The sequence below is a fragment of the Carassius auratus genome, chromosome 9, assembly GCF_003368295.1.
Source record: "Carassius auratus strain Wakin chromosome 9, ASM336829v1, whole genome shotgun sequence".
Classification (NCBI taxonomy): domain Eukaryota; kingdom Metazoa; phylum Chordata; class Actinopteri; order Cypriniformes; family Cyprinidae; genus Carassius; species Carassius auratus.
The window spans coordinates 26,340,257-26,351,972 of record NC_039251.1 but is presented as its reverse complement, the minus strand read 5'-3'; the positions used below and the strand labels follow the sequence as shown (position 1 = coordinate 26,351,972).

Below are 11,716 nucleotides of genomic sequence, written 5' to 3'. Positions count from 1 at the left end.
AAATGAAGCACTGCATTCAAAATATCACAAACACGTCTCAAAAGCAAACATTTGCAAACACCATTGCCGTAATATTAATTCATGTTCGATTTTTGTGTGTTGCATAGAGAACTCTGTGTTGTGTTTTGCAAAAAAAAATTAGTAATTGAAAACTGAGTCAAAGGTCCAGAATTAGTGTATGGTTTTGCAGATTTGGAGTGTGGTTCCGCTATATATATATATTTTTAATTTGATGTTCATTATTATTATTAACAGCAATAACAATTTATTATTTACAACTATTTATTTGCTAATGCTTTGCCAATTCAAAGTTGCTATTTTACTATTTTACTGAGTGACATAAAAAAACAACACACAGAGAGAGAGAGAGAGAGAGAGAGAGAGAGAGAGAGAGAGAGAGAGAGACTGAGGCCAGGGGCTGGGTGTTTCATTATTAAGATGGAAAGTCTCGTCAGACTGAAGCAACATGGAACAGAGAACATGGGAGTCTTGGCTAAATCACATCCTGTGAAAGCTGTCACCACACAGCAGTCCCAGTGGCTTAGTCCCCAACAGATTATACTTCCATTCAGCCTGTGGTGTTATTTTCATAACATAGAAATATATCAAAACCTTACTTACATCATTTGCAGTTCCTTTTCTTTGTGTCAGTATAGTTACAAGTAAAAAAAAAAAAAAAAACTATAAAAAAAGAAACATGGTGTATTTTGCATATTGATGGATCTTTTTGATAACTGTTTGTTATGAGCAACAATATTAAACTGATCAAATGGAGACTTTATTGCATTTATGTTATTTGGATTTTTAGAGAAGATCTGAACACATAAAGCCTGTAAAGAATATCAGAGATTTCAGTATGAGCTTTTTCTCAATAGGTATGTCAGTTTTCAAAACCCTTCATGCAATGCTCTTTTCTAACCTTCAGCTTGGCATAGATGTAAAGTTCACATCCAGAATGCAACAACACTTCATTCATGTCTCAAATTAAGTAATTTTTCCATAACTCAAAGGTTGTCGCTGTCACTTGTAATATAGTGACCTTAAAAAAAAAAACTAGTTTTTTTTTTATTGCTAACATTTCAAAACTTCAACTTCAAAACAACCTCTTTTTTTTTAAAACTTTACACACAAATCCAAGAATTTAACAAAAAAAAAAAAAAGGAATAATGCCATTATAAAGATGTAGTCACTGAATGCATTTTTTGCCAAAGCAATTGTGAATGATCCACGGTTTACCTCTTATAAACTGCTGTGTGAACAGTTTTGAAAAAGCTACCTAAAATGGGTCCTGGCAATAAAAAAATAAAAAAATAATAATAATACAAATGAAAAAAAAACTGTAGCACTTCACTTTACTGTATACCAACAAATATCTAAAAAACCTTAGGAGAAACATCTGATAAAAAGTTGACTAGAACATATGTGCCCTGATCCTGTGAGCTTCAAAAAGCAACTTCTGAGCAATAAAAACCTGTTTCCTTAAGCAAAACCCTTTAAGACCAGCTGTTTTAGACCAACCCTCACTCTGCTACTGCTACAACTCACCCAAAGAAAATAAGCATGAAGTCAAGACCTCCCACAACTCCCCAAAAGGCTTGTCTTCCTCCCAGCCTCTGAAGAGCTTCTCGACAGTGCTGAGGTGTGAATTGAAACAGATGCTCAGGTGTCCCACAGCACTGTCAGCACACAATTGGAGTTGTCAGAGAGTTTGCTAATTCATTGGCTGATTTATTTATATACTGCAGGAGTCTAGGACTGGTGTGTGGGGAAGCATCCGCTGTGGAGACTGTGAAGCAATGAAAGCGATAAAGTGTTTCTGATGAGATTTTGGGACTCTCGGGATGGCAATATTGTTTGAATGTGAGAGGGCTAAAGAAAGTCTCACAGGCCTCTTTCAGCTCTGATGTTTTATTTTCATATTTGCAAATTTATACACATTGATTGTCTGGCGTAATTTTTTTAATGAGAATATGATTTGTATATGCTACTGTAACTGCGAAAATGATAAACACAGTACCGCACAACAAGCAATAGAGAAGCATTAAACTATGCAAACAGTTTTAACATAATCCTTTTTTTTAGGGAGTGAATGAGTTTAATTGGCTTTAATGTCACATACGAATTATCAGCATCTTGGTTTTCTCATCCATCTCTCAGCAGTGGTTCACCACCTTTGAACTTTCACCCATTTTACCCATTCCGGATTTATTTATTCCAGTTGTTCATTTTTAAACAATAATTGTATTTTCCAGAGGAAGGTTTATATCTCTGAATAGGGTTGTGTGTCTGTGTGCATATGAGCGGGAGAAAGTGGGGGGGGGGGGGGGGACAGCTGTCACACACAATCTGTGTCAGAATCCTCTTCTGTGAGAGCTAAATTAGGCCTGTCCCACATGGACGCTCCTTAAAGACACCTCCATAGCAGTGTACACATAGCTCAAACATCCATTTCATGGTTCAGGGCATCAGTGTCAGCTTTAACCTTCAGCTCTGACTATCAATCTTTATAATTCTACACAAATCTGTGCAAATACAACCTAGAAATTTGCACAAACGTGTGCCATTGGTTGAGCCGGTCACCCGGAGCCGGATGTTTAGTAGGTTTCATCAAATGTAATGCTTGTAAAATTTCTCAACAAATTATACTGCAATAGCAGAAAATATTTTAACATGAACATAAAAGTATGTTCTATTTTATTCTATTCTATTCATGGAATCAAACAGAACAATTATGTTAATTTCTGTTCTGTTCGAAGGTAGAATTGATGTTCTGTTCTATTTGTGAAAGAAAATCTGTTGAAAACAGGACCTACTCTATTTTTAAAATATCCTGTTCTATGCTATTAACATGGGATTCTCTGTTGAATTCCGTTCAGTTCACTGAACACCGTCTGATGAATTGAGAATGTTCTATTCTATTCTACTGAACAAACAGTATCTAACAATGAAAAGATGGATTAATTATATTCTGTTATTATAACATGGAACTCTAATATGCTGTTCAGTTCATTGAATACAGTCTGATGAACTTGGAGGGGTTCATTCTATTCTATTCTATTCTACTCTACTCTATCAAAGGAACAATGTCTGCTAATAAATAGTTGGATTATATTCTATTCACATACAGTATTAAACGTTTTTCAATTAACAGAAAAAATAAAACTGGGCTTATTCATATTCATATTCTTATAATTGTTTTTTTAAAAGGCAATGAAAGTAATAATATTTACACTGACACTAAAGTACTATGTTGGTGAAAGAACAGTTTATTCTAATTATTATTATCTTACCATTTACTGTCTATTTGTACTTTTTATTGATTTATTAAAATATATTTTTTCTGAAAGCAATAAGCTGTTTAAGGATGTGTTTTCAGTGACTGTAAGGGCGGAACACCTTGCTTTATTCTAGGCAGGCCTTCACATTTTATCAGTGCTTGAAATCAGGTTAACAAATAATTATTCATTATTTTATTTCTTTTTTGGTCAGAAATATGTAACGTGGAGGTGTGTTTATTTTGGCGCTGATATGCCGTATGATTTACAGCCTCTACAGTGTGACAGGAGACATGTTGAGGCAAAGACACCATCACACCACTGACAAACGGCTTCATCACACACAGAGTGAAATAAGGAGTGAGAGAGATCTAAAACAGACAGAGAGGGGGTCTACTATTGCTTTATACATAACAAAAATAAAGCATTCCCCTGGGCTGTCACTTCAGAATTTCTTCCCCAGGACAGAGAGGACCAAAAACTTCGATCTGCTTGTTTGTGGTAATTAGAAGCCAAATGGTCTTGTAAATTCTTTAAGATGCTGTAAGGGGCTTAAGAGGTCAGGGGAGGATTATACTAGCTGTTGGACAGTCCGGGAAAAGACTGTACATAGACTGAATAAGAGTAGAAAACTGCACTACAGTAGCTAATTTTCCTTCTTTGTTTGTATGTTCATCTGAAGTTCATTTAAAATTAGCATTTTACAAACTCATTTGGGATGTTTGACATCATATTTTCATTTGGTCTGGCTATTTGCATGCAGTAGGTATAATAAACAACAATAAAGATTGTTTTTTAAGTCATTTAAATTGCTATTGTTTTGTTCTCTAAGTTCAAGTTAATTGGGGCAATATTGTAGTATACAATTTCTATTGTGATTGTCAATTCATTAAATAATGTTACTTTGACAAGTTAAAAATTTATTAACATGCAGCATTTTACATTAACCTAGATTTACACATCCGGTAAAACTATTGTATATTGCTATTTCATAATACCTAACACATTAATGAATTAAACCTAGTTGTAAAATTGTTACCTTCAAAAAATAATCACTAAATGAAGTGAATACCCGAAATGAATAGGCTGTTCCTCTATTATCTAAGTGCTCCTTTATATGTCCTTTTCAGTTGTAAAGGGGAATGGCCTGAACGCTGCATCAGATCATTGCCTACCATGGGACTAATCTTACAAGACTAATGTCCTCTCTGTGTTCGGATTAAAACCATTGCTCATCTTACTTAAAGGATTAGTGCACCAAAAAATTTAATTCTATCATTATATACTCTCATGTCATTCAAAACCCTGGAGCTCAGCCTTCAAGGTTACGGACAACTGGAGTAGGGGGCACCATCTCACTCTCATGCCCAAGAGGGTGAGGCCACGTTGGGCCTGTGTCGCTTGAAAAAGACCCTAGAGCTCAGCCCCCATGGTAACAGAGAACTGGAGTAGGGGGCGCCGTCTTACCCTCATGCCCAGGAGAGGGAGGCCACATTGGGCCTACATCGCTTTTTTCATATGTGGAATAAATCTTACATCTTTTTGTTTGTTTGTTTGTTTGTTTGTTTTAGTTTGCTCTTTCAATGCAATTATAGTGAATGGTGAATATCTATCATCATTATATTTTAAAATGCAGTTTATTCAACAACATTTTACTCTTTGTTGAGTAGAAGATTGTTTAACATTCACTTTCTTTTGATCAATTTAATGCAGTCTTTTTGAATAAAAGTAAAGACAAACTTTGTTAACACTTTTGGGACCAATTCTCAGTATTAACTTGCATATTAGCATGGCTATTATTAACATATTAGCTTAGTTTATTAGCACTTATAAAGCACATATTCTGCATGACCATATTTGTCTTACCCTATACCGAAACTAAACAACTACCTAACTAACTATTAATAAGCAGCGAATGATTATTATTTTGTTTATTAAAGGCACAAGTTATTATTAATGGTTGTTAATAGCGAGAATTGGACCTTGAAATAAAGTGTGACCGTATAAAATCTTACTGAAAACTGAAAGTCTACATATTTTAAAAGTTATGTGTTTTGGCAACATGTGGTTTTAACAGCATACCAATAAACCTTGGAGAAACTGTAAATGTGAAAAGAAATATGACTATTACATTATTGTCATTATACACAATATAATGCCAGGAGAGTAGTCCAGACAAAAATACACTCTGAGGTGATTTAGCAAGAAAGCGCTCATTGAATAAGAGGTGTGTGTGTGTGTGTGTGCGTGTGTGTGTGTACTTGTCTACCTATCCAACAGGGGACCATGGTGTCGTTACACACTCACCAACAGGGGACCTCAGAGCTAAGAGGGGACATTTTTCAGGTCCCCTGTTAGACATGCCTTAAATCATGCTAAAATCAACTGAAAAAGCCCCTGGTGAAGTTTTTTTAATTTTGACCAAGTGGGGACCTGGACATGTGTGTGTGTTTAAACTCATTCTCAGCAGCGCCCCTGTAGGCCGGGGCAGGAACTGTAAGGGCAAATTCACACACGTCGTTCACACTCCTCTATTGTCTGAATGCCTGCTGTTCCAGAGAGACTCTGAGGCTCTGAGAGGAGATTGAACACAAACCAGTCTTTTAAACTCCTAATCTCTTCTAAACTCTTAAAACATTCATATTCTCAAACATCCAGGAGGACCACATTACAGTGAGGCAGAATAGTGTCTGAATTATTAGCATTATTATTTCACTCTAATGCTAAAAAAAGTTTATTTTTATATTTTTTACCCCAAAATTTTTTAACAGTGTATGTTGAATGTCAAGAACTGGTATTTTATTGTTATCATCAACATTGCCATTGCATGCACAGATATTGAGAATGTGAAATATTGTTAAATGTAAGGTCAGCCAATCAGGCGTCACACTTCACCATCTAACAGGGGACCAGTGTGCTTTTTTTTTTTAATGCAACAATCAATATATAATTTTGAAAAACTGACATATTATAACCAAAAATTCCTCATAAAGTAAACTACCAGTAAATTTGATAAAAATTATTCTGACAATAGACCTGACCATTTTTTGTTTAAGTGCTATCTGATATTATCAAGATGAATTTGTTCTGACAGGTTAACTCTGAGTTCTTGTCATCTTTTATTACCATTATCTAAACTATAGCAAATAAACTGTGATAATGTGTGAAATGTTCAAGGTGTCTGAATAAATGTAGTTTTTACTGTATACATACACAATATACGTATATGTACTTATAATACTGACACATTGAGAAGTGTCATTATAGTTAGTTTGTTAGTACTTAGTTTCTTTATTTTTCAAATAATAATAATAGTAATAAAAAGTAGTAATATAATTAGAGTCAGCCAGCTGTCAACAGTTCAAGGGCAGAGGTAATGCCTCTTATAATTAACTATATATATATATATATAATTATTATTATTTTTTTTACATTTATTTGACATTTTCTTGGCTTAACCCCAGTACACTTCTCAACGTATGAATGCAACCAAAACCCATTCCTGAGAAGGTCCTATCAGTGATGATAATTTGATCAGACAGATAGATAGATAGATAGACAGATGGATGGATGGATAGATGGATAGATAGAACAGATAGATGGAATAATGCTAATGTTGATCTGAACACTTAGGTCCCCTGTTAAATGGTAAACTGCGACATCTCTTTGGTTGCTTTGACATTTCTTGCCAATTTCATGTTAACTTTGAAAATATTCAATTGGCTAAATTTCTAAATCAATGTTACAATCAACATATATTGTAACATTATATTATCATCCTTGCCATAGCATTCAGAGATGGTGAGAATGTGAATTATTGTTAAATGTAAGGTCAGCCGATCAGGCGTCACACTTCACCATCTAACAGGGGACCAGTGTGCTTTAGTCTAGAGAAAACACTATTATATGCACAGACCTGTTGCCGTGTATGTTTAGCATGTACAGTTTAGTCTGTGTAGAAATGACCATGCAGTAGTGAACAAAATGGTGACCTAAACATGGAAACATTGAAATTAACTGATTTTGTTCAAGTGAAAAAAATTATTGAACATCATTGAACCAAATTTACACTTCAGATTTCACCAACAAATCTTTTGACATTGTATGGGTAAAACCAGCAGAAAGAGCTCTTTAAGGTAACAATTGCAGGTCAGTACGTTTAATAGTAAAGAGTGCATTTGTTTGATAAAATGAGTTTGGTCCCCAGTTAGATGGTGATGTGCGATACATGTCTGGCTGATTTGCCCTTTCTCGAATAACAAACACACTATAAAGATTCTGGAGCTTAAAACTCAACAATTCTATTACTGACGAATCCTGTTAAATTTAAAGGGTTTATCGTGGACTACGGTGTTTATAGTTTTTATTTGTTTAATACGCAAATTTTACATTATTTCGAGTTTAATGAAACACAACTTTTTTTCTGTCAAAAACAATTTTGTTTGACATGAGTAGCATATTTTACTAACTATTCAGCAGATGTTGTAAAAAATGCTTGAAAAAAATCTTAAAGGACAGAGACATTTATTACGTCAGTTTTGATGTCTTTTATCTCAAACTCAAATTCAGCTGTATTTTATGATGACTGTGTTTATGGAGTGGGATTTTTCAGCAATTAATACCTCAATGTTGAAACTTTTCACATAAACTTATTGTATGACTTCAGAAGACTTTGAATACAACACAAATAGTTTTTAATACTTTTATAATCTTTCTTGCACTAAATGTCCATGAGTATGTGTACCCCAATATATAATTTCATCAGGAAATAACATTTGCCCATAGATTCTGCATATTGATGCTAATGGTTCCTCTTTCAAAGCCATGGAGTACCTGCATGTGGAGAAACAGTGTTTTCTGTCAATATGTGACCGGTTGAGAACGCTTGAGAGTTTAAGCAGTGTGGAAATACACACAGAAGAGATTCTGTTAGAATGACTTTGGTCCCCAGTTAGATGGTGAACTGTGACGTCTATTTGGCTGATTTTGCCATGAGAAGCCTACTAAGTTTAATTCTATTTAGCCATTTTTTTACATTATTTCTGAATGTAATAATGACATATGAGTTACACATATTATCTGTCTTTATACACAATTTTGACTATAATGTATATTAGTATATTACTTATATTACTAAAAATTACTTAAATTACTTTTGATTGTTCACTAGTAGTATTAATATGGTTTTATTTTTTTACCCTAAAATCTTTTTACAGTGTTTGTTGAATGGGTATTTTAGAGTTATGATCAACATTGGCGTTGCATGCACAGATAGTGAAGATGCTAAATGTAAGGTCAACCAGCATCACACTTGACCATCTAACAGGGGACCAGTGTGCTTTAGTTTAGTCACATCACTTCTACACTATAAAAACCCATAAGTTCTAAATACTCAATTTTTTTGTGGACACCAATTATCTAAAAAAAAAAAAAAAAAAAGAATAATTAAGCAACTCTTAAGCAAATTTTTTTATTTACTTATACATTATAATAATTACATGAATTAATTTAGTCAAGTCAAGCTAAAAAGCTTTCTTTTTGCTTTATGTTTAAGTGCAGTGTACTTAAAACTGTTTATCATACATAATGTTTTTCATTTAGCAATTATTTTGGTACTTTATAAATTACAAATACTAACTAAAAAAAGAATCAAAAACTCAAAAAAATATTCAGCCTTTTTTAAACCGCACGATCTGTGTATTTCTGAATGTGAAACACTGGAAGATCATCTCATCACAGCTGATGTGTTGCAGGACATTGTCCATGATAACACAATCAGCAGGAGAGGGGCTTGTGTCAGTGATGTCTCGCACAATTCCTCCGTCAGAGACTAAAGTAGACATTAATATGTACAACAGAGTGGGGGGAACTTTAACATCAGAACCCAGAAGAGTAATTCACCATGGGATCGTTCTAGAGCTGGGCGATATGGCCTAAAAAACAAACAAACAAAAAACTAACTTTTTCATAGAAAAATCTGATTTACAATTTTAATTGATTTTCCCCCTACTTAAAATCAATATTCAGATGACAAAGAAGTAGTTCAAAAGAAGTTAAAATTTCATTCTTTATAATTTAACAGTCAAATTTAAAACTGAGACAAGATTATATATATATATATATATATATATATATATATATATATATATATATATATATATATAAGGCAGAATTATCTTAAAGTTGGAAAGACCTTATTGTTTTTAATACTAGCCCATCATGCATCTAACCATCCGCTCCGTGTTCAGATCTGTTCAGATTAAACTGCAGCTCCGCAGTGAAACAGTGTCATGGACGGAGGACAGAGCAAGTGGAAATATATTTTCTAGGCTATATTTTCCGTCTTGTAATGCCACAGGTTTAGGTTATTTATTGATTGATTTAAATATAAATTATTTGTAATAGAGCAGACACTGTCTAACCATGTCTACACCGAACGTGAGAGTTGTGCCGTGCTCCGCTGAGCTGAAAGTGTGTCTAGACTTGATGACATTACACTACAGTGTCACATCATCTGAACGTAGTGTCAGTAAATTTGATCATAAACAGAACGAGCATCATTTCACTGATGGGGATCGTGTCACATCCAGTGTAGACAACATCAGACACAAATATTGAAGCAGTTATGTTCATTTTTGAAAAACGATGTTTTTAATAAATAGCTAAATAAGCAAAAAATAATAAAAATAAGCAAGCAAGCGCAAGTTTGGGGGTTTGATTCCCCTGGAACACATGATATGTAAAAATTGATAGCCTGAATGCACTGTAAGTCGCTTTGGATTAAAAGCGTCTGCTAAATGCATAAATTTAATTTTTAATTTAATTTTAATTTAAATAAGAAAGTTTTAGGCTGTGAGTGTGTGCAGTTTACACTGTAGAAAATAAATAGAAGCATCGTCAAGTTATGTTTACCACAGGCATTATTTTATTCATAAATTGAAAAACTCCATTAAAAAAAAACATATGAAAATCTCAAAGCAACCCGCAGCTCTGACGTCATAGTTCTACCACTCTTATTTCAGATCTATTATGGCACTTAATTCTTACATTTTATGTCCTAAAGAACATTTATTCTCACACATGTACACTGGGAAAGCATGAAGAGCTCCTTAATGTTGACATCATGTAAAAAAAAAAACTATAATAACAAAAAAACGGTGATAAAGGCAGTTAGTGTTTGTGATTTGCCCTCACATGAAGATCAGACGTTTAGACTGTCATGAATGTCTGTGAAATCCTGCAGGTCTCTGATATGGTGAAACCTAGAAAACCACAAAAACGTAAAGTGTTTAACCGACATTGGAAAAGAGAAAGCCAAGTCTGTGTCCTGTTATGTTCGGACACTTCACACAACTTGAAGTTACAGTACCTGAAGTGTTGAGGCTCACTCTGTTATATTCAGCATCCAGCTCAGCCTGCAGTTTAAGAAAGATTTGTAAAGGTTTACTACAAGTTTGTACATTTCTTTTGTAATTTTAATATATTACAATATTCATGTCTGTGTATAAGCTTACACCTAATTCTGGATTAGTACTCTTAGAAGCTAGTTGTTTAAAAACAGACCAAAAAACAAACAAACACACGTTTATCAGGGCATTTCCCCAAAAAAAGCACTGTATGGCTAGGATGAGCGTAGAAACATTTGACACCAAATGGTCTCAACAATCGACTTGCTCATAATGCTTTTGAGAAACGCAGTCCTGAAAATCACCGTTAACATCAGTGACATTCAAATCTTTTAGTGACGAAATGCCAGCTAACGTTAAGATTAGTGTCCTTCTTTGACGTTAACATCATACTGTGAGCAGTGATGCTAAAATAGAATCCAAATCAATGCTCATTCAAAAGCACTTGGGCGCTCTGTAAAAACAGCATTTCCCAAAAATAAAAACATCCCTTTATCGTGATATTCAATAAGACATTTTCACAATCGTTTTGATGTACTTACAAGTTGTTCCATAAGTTTGCTCCAGTCGCTTGTGATTATCCTCCGTGTTGAACAGATTCTTCTGAACGTCGATTAGAACAACAATGTGACGTCACGGAGTAAACTTAAAATTAATAATTTCAATAGAAAAGTCTACTCAAAACCCCACGTTAAGCCACACAAAAAAATAAAACAATTCCTCATTCAGAAAATGTAATTTTTATAAGTTGCATCAATGATTTAAAAGACTTTAAATGCGGCGTTCTTAATCTTTTTACGTTAGTAGTACAGTTCAGGTTCAGACCTGTTGTTGTGTAAGTTTAGCATGTACAGTTTAGTCTGTGTAGAAATGACCATGCAATAGTGAACAAAATGGAGACCTAAACATTGAAATATATATATATATATATATATATATATATATATATATATATATATATATATATATATATATATCAGTATCTACAATGTGTATGATGGTCTTTCCTGGCTAGTGCATTATAAAAAAGTAAAA

At 33.8% G+C, this 11,716-nt stretch overlaps 1 long non-coding RNA gene across 1 annotated transcript; it reads right to left on the bottom strand.

Moving 5' to 3' along the window:
• Positions 1 to 10,200: 10,200 nt before the first annotated feature.
• LOC113109379 (uncharacterized) lies at positions 10,201 to 11,340 on the bottom strand. The gene is made up of 3 exons (XR_003292951.1): positions 11,224 to 11,340; positions 10,645 to 10,690; positions 10,201 to 10,537 (listed from the first exon to the last, which is right to left on the bottom strand). It is a non-coding gene; the product is annotated as an uncharacterized LOC113109379 (long non-coding RNA).
• Positions 11,341 to 11,716: the final 376 nt, after the last annotated feature.